Source organism: Callorhinus ursinus, unplaced genomic scaffold (assembly GCF_003265705.2).
Source record: "Callorhinus ursinus isolate GAN/ISIS: 27379988/994484 unplaced genomic scaffold, GSC_fseal_2.0 scaffold69, whole genome shotgun sequence".
NCBI lineage: Eukaryota > Metazoa > Chordata > Mammalia > Carnivora > Otariidae > Callorhinus > Callorhinus ursinus.
In genome coordinates, this window is record NW_027397131.1 from 1671367 (window position 1) to 1684319 (window position 12953).

The window sequence follows — 12953 nt, forward strand, 5'->3', positions numbered from 1 at the left end:
TGAAGTGATATCTTAAATCTATTGGGTTAACAAAATATTATTAAAATTAATTTTCTTTATGTCTTTTTGCTTTTTAAAGTGTGACTTTCAATTTCAAGGAAATTGAAAATCACGCATGCAGCTCATATTTGTGGCTTGCATTACATTCTATGGCACGGCACTGACTCACCAGATTGCTGATTATGCGTTTTGCTAATCCTTCTCAAAAAAGACCCCAAGTCTATACATTTCCAGTCTGGATCTCAGAGAGCACGAGCGACTCAGACCACTTCCTTTTTTTTTTTTTTTTTTGCACTTCCTAGTAAGTTTAAAATGGGAAATGTCAAAACTGGAGTTACATAAATGGTTTTGTATTTTCATGGTGCAAAATTTTATACTTAATAAATCAACACTTTTAGTATAAAAATACATTGCAATGTCATGTACCGTGCCAGCGCTAAGACAAGTTTAGGATTTACAAAAAAGAGACCAATGGAGGTAACACAGTCCAGTTATGCAGCACAATTTGAAAGTTAGTAAAGGTACTTCTTTCCACCTTTTGATTTATTTCTGTAAATTGCATATGTAATCTTATTTGGAGATGACTTCAGAGGCCTAAATTGTGAATGTGAGCCCTGGGCCCAGTGGTCCACCTGCCACTGCTCCCCCCACCCCACCCCATCTTTCTCACACATGTGCTACTGGATCTTTCTAATGTGCCGGGCTCTCTGCCACACACTTTCCAATATTACTCTGGAGCCTCCAAAGCCTGCAAAAGGGTGCCTTGTTAGAAAGTGAAAGAAGGCCCGCTTCCTTACACTGAGGAATCAGGGCCTCCCCCATTTTTCTCACCCAGGAGGCGGCGGCGGCGGCGGCGGCGGCGACGGCGGCGGCGGCGGCGGCGGCGGCGGCAGCGGCCGCGGCAGCTTGCGATGTTTGGCCTCAAAAGAAACGCAGTAATTGGACTCAACCTCTACTGTGGGGGGGGGGCCGGGCTAGGGGCCAGCAGCGGTGGGGCCTCCTCTTCGGGAGGGCGGCTTTTGGCTTCGCGGTAGGAGGCCACGGCCCGGCGGGAGGGAGGGGGAGGGGAAGCCGGTGCGGTGATTGGCGGAAGCGCCGGCGCGAGTGCCCCGGCCACTCTTGCGCCAGACGCCCGGAGGGTCGCGCCGAGGGCCCCGACGTCACCGCGACCCCTCCAAGGCTGCTGTTCTTCGGGCCCACCCGCCGCGCGTCGCCGCCTGAAGAGATGCAAGGCCCAGCCGCCGACGCCATCATGTCGCCCGAAGAGGAGCTGGACGGGTACGAGCCGGAACGTCTGGGGAAGCGGCCGGCTGTCCTGCCCTTGCTGGAGTCGGTCGGGGAGGCCAGCAGTGGCCCTTGCAGGGACGGCTCACTGCCCTCGACGCCACCCCCTGCAGAGGAGGAGGAAGACGAGTTGTACCGGCAGTCGCTGGAGATTATCTCTTGGTACCTTCGGGAGCAGGCATCAGGCGCCAAGGACGCGAGACCCCTGGCCGGGTCTGGGGCGGCCGGCCCGAGGGCGTTAGAGGCCCTCCGACGGCTCGGGGACGGGGTACCGCGCAACCACGAGACGGCCTTCCAAGGCATGCTTCGGAAACTGGACGTCAAAAACGAAGACGATGTCAAATCTTTGTCTCGAGTGATGGTCCATGTTTTCAGTGACGGAGTAACAAACTGGGGCAGGATTGTGACTCATTTCTTTTGGTGCCTTTGTGGCCAAACACTTGAAGAGTATAAACCGAGAAAACTGCATCGAACCCATAGCGGAAAGCATCACAGATGTTCTCATGAGGACAAAACGAGACTGGCTAGTCAAACAAAGAGGCTGGGATGGGTTTGTGGAGTTCTTCCACGTAGAGGACCTAGAAGGTGGCATCAGAAATGTGCTGCTGGCTTTTGCAGGTGTTGCTGGAGTAGGAGCTGGTTTGGCATATCTAATAAGATAGCCTTTTAAGTGCAATAATTGACTTTTAACCAACCCGCACCAAAACCACATACGACTGCTGTGAAATCAAATGTATTTATGAAGTTGGACTTTGAGCTGTCCAGGCTGTAACCTCCAAGAGTTCTACTCTAGCAACGTAGAACAGCAAGTGGCAAGAGGATTATGGCTAACAGGAATAAATACATGGGAAAAGTAGTCCCCCTTGAAGAGTCACTGTCTAAAAGAAGCCAAGTTAGTTCAGCAACAGGCAAACTTTGGGAGGCCATGGAGGAGAACTTTTAGATTTAGTGAAGATGGTAGGGTTGAAGAGACTTAATTTCCTTGTCTAGAACAGGAGAGTGGCCAGTAGCCAGGCTAGTCATAGAGTCCATTAAATATGTCCACTGAATTCATTAACTTCTTATAGTGTTAAAAGAGAAGCACTAACAATGGCATTGATCTGTATCAAATGGATTTAAGCTACAGGTAATAGAACTATGACTAGAAGCCTCAGTACTGTACAACAGAGTGTGAAGGGAAGCTTTTTCTCTGTAATTAGCTTTCCCAGGTATACTTCTTGAATAGAAAGTCCAAGTGCTCAGGACTTTTATACCTGTTCTACTTTGGCTTGGTTTGAGTGGTTTAGTTTATTAGCCTAGTGATGGCCAAGAATACTTGACTTAAGGCTCAATAATTACAGTTGCAAATATGAGAATATCCTCAATTTTTAAGGTAAAAACATCTCGTAAATGTATTTGTCTGTAAAAATTGTATATATTTTTACAGAAAGTCTATTTCTTTGAAATGTAAAGGGATGAAGAGTCTCGAAATACATCAGTTTTTGCATACCCATAACAAAAAGAAGAAAGTGAAAGAAGGACTATTAATTCTACCCCAAACTCCTCTCAGCGGTGATGTCCTTTGAGGGGGTGGGGTAATGGAAGTTTGGGGCAGAAAGGAAAATAAATAGTAGAGGAAGGGAATGACAAGAAATGAAAGCCCTGTCGCTTGTCTACATACAGCTTCGCTGTCCTCACCTGTGTGGCAGCCAGACTCACCCAGAAAGCTCTTTTCCTGATTGTTAGCTTCTGTGGAAGCTTGACGGCCCCAAACTGGAGGCATTTAAAAAACTATTATCTGGAGGAGCCGGGGGAAAGCTAGAGCCAGTCCTTCCGCGAGAGCACCACCTCCTAGCCGCAAATTACTCACTTTAAACCGTGCATTAGGCGGATGCCGCTTTGCCGACTGGGCTCTCGGGTCTTTATTCTCCTCCATGCATATGCCCTTTATGTCTGTAAAGTCGGGTTTTGTCTCGTGACTGTGTAAATCGGAGCCAAGGGAGTTTTCTTTTTTCTCTGTGACTGGAACCACGGTGAGGCAATCCAGCACTTTATACACTTCTGTGCTGTGTGGGCAGAAAACAAGGCAGAGGGAGCTCTTGAATGCACTTTTCACCTGGTTTAAACAAGACCTTTGATTTCTCCCTCCTCTTAATCATTATTGGGCTGGAAGGGAAAGCAGGATTCACAGAGCTGTTAAAAAAAACTTACAGGATGCTTGGATTTTAACACTTCAGATTATGGCTGAAATGCTCACCCAGGACTTCTGGAATATGGTAGAATGCTGGGTGGTTTTTCCGTTCAGGCAGGTATTTCTGTCCTTTTCTAATGCACCTCTGTATGGTGGCTAATTATAAAAGCCAAGGAGATATATTCTTCACAAAACCAGACCTGGTTGGAAAGGCCTTCTCCTCTTATACATTTATTAGCCAACATTTAACTGAGCTTCTAGTGTGTGCTTGTGCACAGACAACACTAGGTCCTTGCCCTTCCGGTGGGGCGGGGGGCGAGGAATGAGATGGGGGAAAGAGGCCCCCAGCTGCATCTTGAAGGACAGGAAGCTCTTGGCCAGGTGATGAAGGCGAGCAGGCAGGATTTTAAAGAATAGAGTTCTATTTTTTATTATTTTAGTTTATTTTTTTACTTTCAACTTTTTATTTAAATTCCAGCTAGTTAACATGCAGTGTAATGTTAGTTTCAGGCGTAGAATTTAGTGATTCGTCACTTACAACACCCAGTGCTCATCACAAGGGCCCTCCTTAATCCCCATCACCTATTTAACCCATCCCCCCTGCGCACCTGCCCTTAAAATAAACTTTATTTTTTAGAGCAGTTTTAGGTTCACAGCAAAAGTGGGTGTAAGGTAGAGAGATTTCCCATTTGCCCCTTATCTCACACACATAAACCTCCCCCATTATCACCATCCCCCACCAGAGTGGTGCATTTGTTACCCTTGATGAACCTACATGGACACATCATTGTCATCCAGAGTCCATCGTTTACATTAGGTGTTGTACATTCTATGGGTTGAACAAATGTGTAATGCGATGGACCCATCATTTACGGTATTTTAGAGTGTTTTTCAGAATGTCATGTATAGTTGGAATCATACAGTATACAGCTTTTTCAGATTGGCTTCTTCCATGTCATAATGTGTATTTAAGGTTCCTCTGTGTCTTTTCACGGCTTGATAATTCATTTCCTTTTAGCACTGAATAGTATTTCGCTGTCTGGATGGACCCCAGTTTCTCATTCATTCACCCACCGAAGGACATCGTGGTTGCTTCCAAGTTTTGGCAGGGATAGGTATTTTAAGTAGATAGAGTAGAAGTTGTAAAGGCACGGAGTAATGAGTGCAGGGTCCTTTGGGAAACACATAAGTGGCATACAGAGTGTGGGGAGATGTTGCATGTGCCGTGACCAAGGAAGCTCATCCTTCATTTGGAGCATTGTTCCAAAACCACAATGTGGATCCTACTACTTTGGTGGCATTTCCATCATTATAATGTGGGACCTTGTAGATCTTGCCTGGAAACAGAAACAGGAATGTCCTATTTACATATGATTCACACGTTTATTTGGTTAATTTTATAATCTTACCTAAAACCCCAAAAGCTTCTATTAGGATGGTCTTAAGTTATGGATTATGTTATGAAAATCAAGTCAAGGAATATAGTAACTTGTGGGTTTGAGTACAGTCTGGCCTTCTTATGAGTCAAGGGATTGTGTGGTTTTGGTTTTTGGTGAGAGCTTCACTGCATGTTTTGGACAGGAGCCTGACTTCAGAGGGGGGTGGTGGTGGTAGTGGTGGAAGTCCAGTTTAGCTGAATGCTGATGAGCCACTCTGCATTTAGAAATAAACTACATAGGGCTCCTGGGTGGCTCAGTCATTAAGAGTCTGCCTTCGGCTCAGGTCATGGTCCCAAAGTCCTGGGATCGAGCCCCGCATTGGGCTCCTTGCTCAGTGGGGACCCTGCTTCTCCCTCTCTCACTCTCCCTGCTTGTGTTCTCTTTCTCTGTCAAATAAATAAATAAAATCTTTAAAAAAAAGAAATAAACTAAATAATAAACGAGTCACTCTGAAAGCATAGTCTACAGCCTCATTAACAGGAAAACAATTACTGTTTCTGTTCAATACTTTATGAACGAAGTGCGGTTTACATGACAGATGTAATTATGCCCTTAGCATGTCTGTGATCAGTCGGATCAATATTTCACTTGAGGAGCCTAAAGGCACCTCTTTTTCCCCCTGACAGACTTTATTTCATTGTAACAAACACCGGTTGATTTTATAATATTGTCTCTTGAACACACTTCAGTTACTGGTAAACTCCATCAGCATCTGTCCCTGAGAAACTCAAGCCTTCATAGCTTGGAGATGTAGCATTTTTTTCATTTGAGAAAGCACTTCAGAAAGTATAAGGTGTTACATTAATGCTAGATATCATTATTCTACTTTTTATTCTCTAACCCCCCTTTTTTTAGGACAACGAAGCAGCTTAATGTGGGGATTTCTGTCTTAAACTATTGAACTATTAAGAAATCATGTCGTAAGGATATTCAATCTTTTGACTCAATAATCCCAAACAGAGATGAATTTTAAATAAATAATCCCGCAGGATTAAGAAGTGTCCTTGCCTCACTGCTTAGTCATTGTGGTGTTATTTTCAATAGGGGTGGAAACTCAACTAAAATAAACATTCAGTGTGGAAATCTAAATATACAACATTATGGAAATTAACATTAAGAAAATATCTTGTTGGGGCACTTGGGTGGCTCAGACAGTTAAGCGTCTGTCTTTGGCTCAGGTCGTGATCCCGGGGTCCTGGGATGGAGCCCCACGTTGGGTTCCTTGCCCAGTGGGGAGTCTGCTTCTCCCTCTCCCTCTGCCCTTCCCCCTGCTCATGCTCTCTCTCTCAAATAAATAAATAAAATCTTTAACAAAAATAAAATCTTTAAAAAAATATCTTGTTGGCGTTTATAATTAGCCAATATACAGAGGTGTGTTAGAAAATATATCTAAATATTTAACATTTGGAAATGCTTTAGTAACCAAATGTATGAGGAAATAGTATGCTAATATTAATATGGTAGTTGGGAAGGTTGGTATAGAAAGATGGAAGGATGCTTGCGACAGATCATGTGAAAGAGCAGAATGTGGATTGACCTATGTACACAAACAAAAAATAACAGGCGTGTGGAAACAGAACTAGGACATAGAATTTGGAGAGGGTTAGAGAGATGGAATTGACGGTGCTATTCTTTGACTGAAATGTTTCTTAATATTAATGTGCTATCTTATCAATGATTTTAAAACTAAAGCCCTGTAGTCTTTCAATCCAAAGAGTGTCAGAAAATTTCATTTTTAGGGCAAACTCGAAAAGAAACTATTTCTCATAGGGCCACCAAGGGCATGATCACATTCAAAGCATATTCGTTAGATATTCTTGGTTTGTGGCTGAGGGTTATTATTACTTGCCCTCTAGTGGCTTAAAGTTGGAAACAGACAATTGTGGTTTAGTTTTTGTTGCTATTGCTAAGGTCCCTGTTTTTGAAGATAATAATACGCAAAATACCTAAGGTAAGACGCTTATAGAGTCATAGAGTGGAATGTGACCAAAAAGCATAATGTCGTCAGCCCCTCTTAAACTTGCCCTTTGCAGCTTACAGCTATTCATAAGGTTGTGGAGGGCAGAGTGGTATAAGAGTTGCAAGCCTGGCTTTGCAATGGAAAGAACTAGATAATTTGAGGTTCTGCCACACACCAGCTTGGGCACGTTCATTCCCTTGTTTTCCTCATCTACTAAGTGGGGATAATAATACTGCTTCATAATGTTCTTTGGATGATGAAATACTCATAGTAATGTGTCATGTAGCACAAGTATATGGCATGTAATGTGCTATTATCATTACTATTTTCCAGGACTGATTCTGGTGCTATCGGTGTTGATCTTGGTGCTGAGGATGAAGAAAGAAATGCAAGAAAAATTGGCCTTTATTTATTTTTGTTCTAATTTTTTTCTAAAGATTTTATTTATTCATTCGAGACACAGAGATACAGAGAGAGAGAGAGAGAGAAAGCATGAGCAGGGAGAGAGGCAGAAGGAGAGGGAGAAGCAGGCTCCTCGCTGAGCCAGGAGCCCGATGTGGGGCTCGATCCCAACCTGAGCTGAAGGCAGACGCTTAGCCATGTGAGCCACCCTGGCGCCTTGAAAAATTGGCCTTTAAAGAGATTTCCACCTGCTTAAGAGACAAGACATGATTCCATACAATAATTGGGAAAATACATAGTAAATAAAGGCTAAAGGGTGACAAAACTATATATCATTGCTCCTAAGACAGAATTTATCATGTTTCATGTCCATGTTATTGAGATGCATCTAATAATTGATAATGACTTATTTAATAATTGGTAGCATCTTTTCATTTTTTAGTGGTGTATAAAATAATGGTGTATCTTATAACTGATGGTGTCTCAGATTCAATGAAATATGGTAACTAGTGGTAATATGTAACACTTAAAACATTTACCACAGGCTAGATAAAGAATGGAATTTGGCATTCCTGGGAGGAATGCAAAATTGTACAACCACTTTGGAAGACAGTTAATTCGTAAAAAGCTAAACATACGCGTAACATGTGACTCCTCCATTTATTTATATAATATTCTAGAAAATGCAAACTAGTCTATAGAAACAGAAACCAGATCAGTAGTTGCCTAAATAGGGACAAGGAGAGGCATGATGAAACTTTTTGAGGGTGATAAAAATTTTCATTATCTTGACTGGGGTGATGACTTCACAGGTGTATAGGTTTGTTAAAACATCACACTGTATACTTTATGTACAGTTGCTTCTATAGTACTTTAATAACATTGGTTTTATTTATATTTTTTAAAAAGATTTATTTATTTTAGAGAGAGAAAGGGAGAGTGCAGGTGGGGGAAGGGCAGAGGGAGAGGGAGAGAAAGAGAAAATCTCCAGCAGACTCCCTGCTGAGCATGGAGCCCAAAGTGGGCCTCGATCTCACAACCCTGTGTTCAAGACCTGAGTCAGACACTTAACCAACTGAGCCGCCCAGGCACCCCAAAATTGTTTTTAAAAAGAAGAAAAAAGAATGGAATGGGTTATAAAGATCATCAAACATAATCCTTAGGAGAAGTTCTGTGAATTTGGAAAATGGGAAAACCACTGGAGAAATCAGTGAGTCTTAAGGCAGTGAAGTTTTAAAGGACTCCCAAGGCCAGACTTGAGCTAAGTTGCTAAATGAGGAGAGTTGATTTACATAAGCCCTAAGAAGGCCGGGTAGGGATTCCAAGAAGAGAGATGCTGCCCTTGTGAGATCCTGCTTGGAAACGTGGTCATTACCTGCGTGGCCACTCTGGCGATTTATTCCTTATTAGAACCTCTCCCATCTTTACTGTATTCCTTTAAAGGGAGGACCCGGCACAGCTTTTCTTTAGTGTGATTTCTTCTCATCCATTTTGCTTTTGAGTTCTAATTGCTTAAAGGAGAATTTCTCAACCTTGGCACTATTGACATTTTGGGCAAGGTAATTCTTTGTTGTGGGAGGCTTTGCTGGGCATCATGGGATATTTAGCATCATTCCTGGCCTCTACCCACCAGACGCTAGTAACACCTCCCCGTTGTGACAAACAAAAATGTCTCCAGACATTGCTAAGTGTCGCTGGGAGGGTGGGGGGCAAAATTACCCCAGTTAAGAACCACTGGGTGAGAGAAAGTAGCATATTCTTTTCATACGTGTGATGTGTGTGATGTGATGTGATGTGTGTGTGTGTGTGTGTGTGTGTGTGTGTGTGTGTGTTAAGGAGGTTCACAAACTTAAGGATTTTTTTTTTGAACAACTTTTCTATCTTGCTATGAAGTTTAGCTAGTAGACCACAATGATGCCATTGTGTGTAAGTTTAACAAGCGACTGCTCACTTGCCAGTTTGCTATCAATTCTGAAGTTTGATGGGGGTAGGGGGGTTTGGTGCCTGGGGAGCATAGTTTTTTCTTTTTCTTTTGAAATAATCTTATGTTCCCGTATATCTTCCTCCCAACTTCCTCTAATGTTGACATCTTACATAACTGTGATACATTTATCAAAACTAAGATCTTAGCAATGATAGATACAATATTATTAACTAAACTACAGACTTTATTTGGATTTGCTCAGTTTCCCCACAAACCTTCTTTTGCAGTTCCAGGGCCCAATTCAGATTGCTCATTGCATTTAGAGAGAGCCTAACTTTTTTTTTAATGGAAAGAATATAATGTATTATTCCTGGAAAATTGCTGATTCTCAGATGATGACAGCGAGCAGAATTTTCTAAGCCGTGACCTATCCGCATTAGCACCCACTAAGCTAAAAAATTCCTTTATTTCTGCTTAAAGTAGAAAGTGGAATCAACATTTGCCAAGGCAAAAATAGCTATGACAGTTCATATTTTCTAAATATCAGAAAAAGCCTAAAGATGGCTTTTGTCTTGACTCTCAGTCTACACCATCCTCATTTCGTAGTTTTTCTCTAAATGACAAATGCTAATGGAGTGAACCAAAATTATAGTCCCAAATTGCTGTTTCATATTTAGGGCAAGCTGAGTGGTTCTCTTCCAATTCTTCCCGACAAATACGACATGAACACAAAGTGACATGGAAAAGCTATAATCTATTGAACCTGGTAAATGTGAGTTGTAAGTAATTGCGTTTCCCTCTTAGTCCCATTTGCTGCTCAACCATTTCTCATTATAGGATCCCTTAAAGTCAACCTGATTCAGGAGCAGATCAATACTAGGGAAACCCTTTTGTCTTCTTTTAGGGCATAAAATTTAAAAGATGCTTAAGTCAATATTCCTTTTAATAATGTGTCTTACAGAAATGCCTGGGTTCCCTCTTCTTGTGATATAATTAATTGAGCTGCCTGCCACCCACAAAGTATAGTCATTCCGTCCCATAATTCTCCGTTGGCCTAATTGCCATTCTGTTTTCAGTTCTATTTGTCTTTAGATATTTCTTTTTCTCCCCAGTATTGTTCGGCATGCTTTGTACTTAGTTTTATCTTTCTGTGCTTTTGCTTCTAAATGTCAGCATAATTTTTCTGCCTTATAATATTGGAGATGTCATAACCATCCATCAGCCCAATAGAAGAGCAGAAAAGATTAGATATCATTTATCTGTATTGGTTGTTCATTGTAATGACCCAGTGGACAACATGAACAGATAATCTGTTGCTTTGATGAAAACTAATTATTTTTAAGCATGACAGCATCGAAATAGCTTTTGTGACATTGTTTTTTAAAAATGACGGCTACCTAGTCATTATTAATGTAAGCGGACGTTCAGTGGTGTTCTCTGATGATTTCCTTACTTAAGCAACACAACAGTTTGGATCTTTTATTTCTGCTTTATGGGAAAATTGAACTAAAATTTAAGAAATTTAAAATTTCAATTGACATTCAAATATAAAGAGTATCCAATAACATTTCTTTTCTTTTTTAAAAAAAATATTTTATTTATTTATTTGACAGAGAGAGAAAGAGAGAGAGAGCACAAGCAGGGGGAGCTGCTGACAGAGGGAGAAGCAGGCTCCCCACTGAGCAAGGAGCCTGACAGGGGGCTCGATCCCAGGACCCTGGGATCATGACCTGAGCCAAAGGCAGATGCTTAACTGAGTGAGCCACCCAGGTGCCCTCCAATAACATTTCTTAATGTGAAATAATTTACTGTTTCCTAGAGAAAAGTAAAAGTACAATTAGCAGATAGCTTTTCTAGGAAGCTTTAATATAGCTTGATTTTTTATTTTGCTGCTGGTGATTGTACTAACCATGCGGTTTGGAAGATAAAGTTAAAATTCATTTTTGATGGAATTTCCTAAGTGAAAAGCATGGTTCTATGATTAATTCTTAAAATAATGTAATTTATCTGCACAAATAGGTGAGGAGGCTTTATTTTATGTGTATTTATATGTAAACTGAAAGGCCCCAGTATATTGACATATTTCTGTGTTTATATACTATTCCTAAAATGCTTTTGAAACTCAGTCAATATTCTATGACAGTATTTGTATTACTAGTACCACTAATAACCTGATTTAGATTTGTATATTATTACTGGCCATAGCAGAAATGTACTTTTATGACAGTGTGCCTTGGTTTGAGAACAGAAGCAAATGGAGTAAATGTTTCCCTTTGTTATAACAGCTTTTGTAAAAGCTGTAAGCTCGGGGATGATAGAGATGATGACATAAACCGTGGTTAATGTATTGAAATACATTAAATGAGTTCATAATTGCCCAAGTAACACTGACTGTAAAAAATTATTGTTGCAAAAGTGTCTGAACAATGCTGAAGTAGGTGGAATAAAAATAAAAGCATCCTTCTACCTTCTACTCATTCTGGTTTCCTCAGTTCCATTCTCTTCCTCAGAGGGTTGCTGAATATAGTGGTGCATATCGTTCTAGGCTGTTTTCCATGCACTCACATACAAGGGTACACACACACACACCCCCCTCTAGGATTGTGCTATGGATATTCTTTAGACCGTTCTTCAAGTTGTGTTTTTCACCTAAAAATATGTTTTGAGCATCTTTTCACATATGTATACATGGTTCTTAAAAAACGGGTCATACCTGTTTTTAACTATGATATTGTTTTATGAAATAATATTTGCTCTTTCAGGTTATCCTCTGTTTTAGGAAGTCTCGTTCAGACACAGATAAGCTGGAGGAAAAGCTCAATAGGAGTCTCAGCTAGTTAAATGGCTGATTGGGCTGACCCCTTCCAACCAAATCCAAAGAAGGAACTCGTCCCATGGTTAGAGAGGATGTGAGCCCCTGATTTGGCGCAAGTGCAGGTGGGAAATCTAGCTCTGACACCCAAGCAAGTCACCTCTCTAGGTTTCAGTTTCCCCATTTGAAAATGGGACCTGGGGTGGATTGGGCCAGATTTGGTCCTGTTCCTCTTCAAACATTCCACCCTCTATTTCTGTTTTCTGAGCTAAACACTGCATTTCTACAGGGGGTAATTCTTTCGGGATTAGTTATAATTGTGTGCTAGTGACAGACCCCCAAAGTCTTAAGTAGGGACACTCAGGTCTATTTTTATCAATCATGGGCATATGCCTTTGTCCTTGAAAACACTGCTTGCAACGGCATTTGTCATCACCAAGGTATGATAAGGCTAGCCAACAGGGAGAGAAAGACCCAGCCTGCTCCTCCTGCGGCCATTGAAGAAAGCTGCACTGGAAGACTTACTTGTTATTACAGCTTGTAATTACAACCTTTTATTTATTTTTTTAAAGATTTTTATTTATTTATTTGACAGAGAGAGGCACAGCGAGAGAGGGAACACAAGCAGGGGGAGTGGGAGAGGGAGAAGCAGGCTTCCCGCTGAGCAGGGAGCCCGATGTGGGTCTCGATCCCAGGACCCTGGGATCATGACCTGAGCCAAAGGCAGATGCTTAACGACTGAGCCACCCAGGAGCCCCTAATTACAGCCTTTTAAAAGAGGATTCTTGATATACCCTCCGCTATCACTGGAAACCTGTTAGTTGACTTTAGAATTTACACTGCACAGATGATGCTTATCAACAGGTGTTCTTTGGCCACATTTACTTTTAGAATGATGTGTTCAAACACCCTAAAAATAATAACAATAGCAGCTAACATTAATGAGCACTTACTATGTGTTA

The 12953-nt window shown here is 41.6% G+C and overlaps 1 pseudogene; it reads left to right on the forward strand.

Moving 5' to 3' along the window:
• Positions 1-885: 885 nt before the first annotated feature.
• LOC112807456 (induced myeloid leukemia cell differentiation protein Mcl-1 homolog pseudogene) lies at positions 886-1946 on the forward strand (annotated as a pseudogene).
• The last annotated feature ends 11007 nt before the right edge of the window (positions 1947-12953 follow it).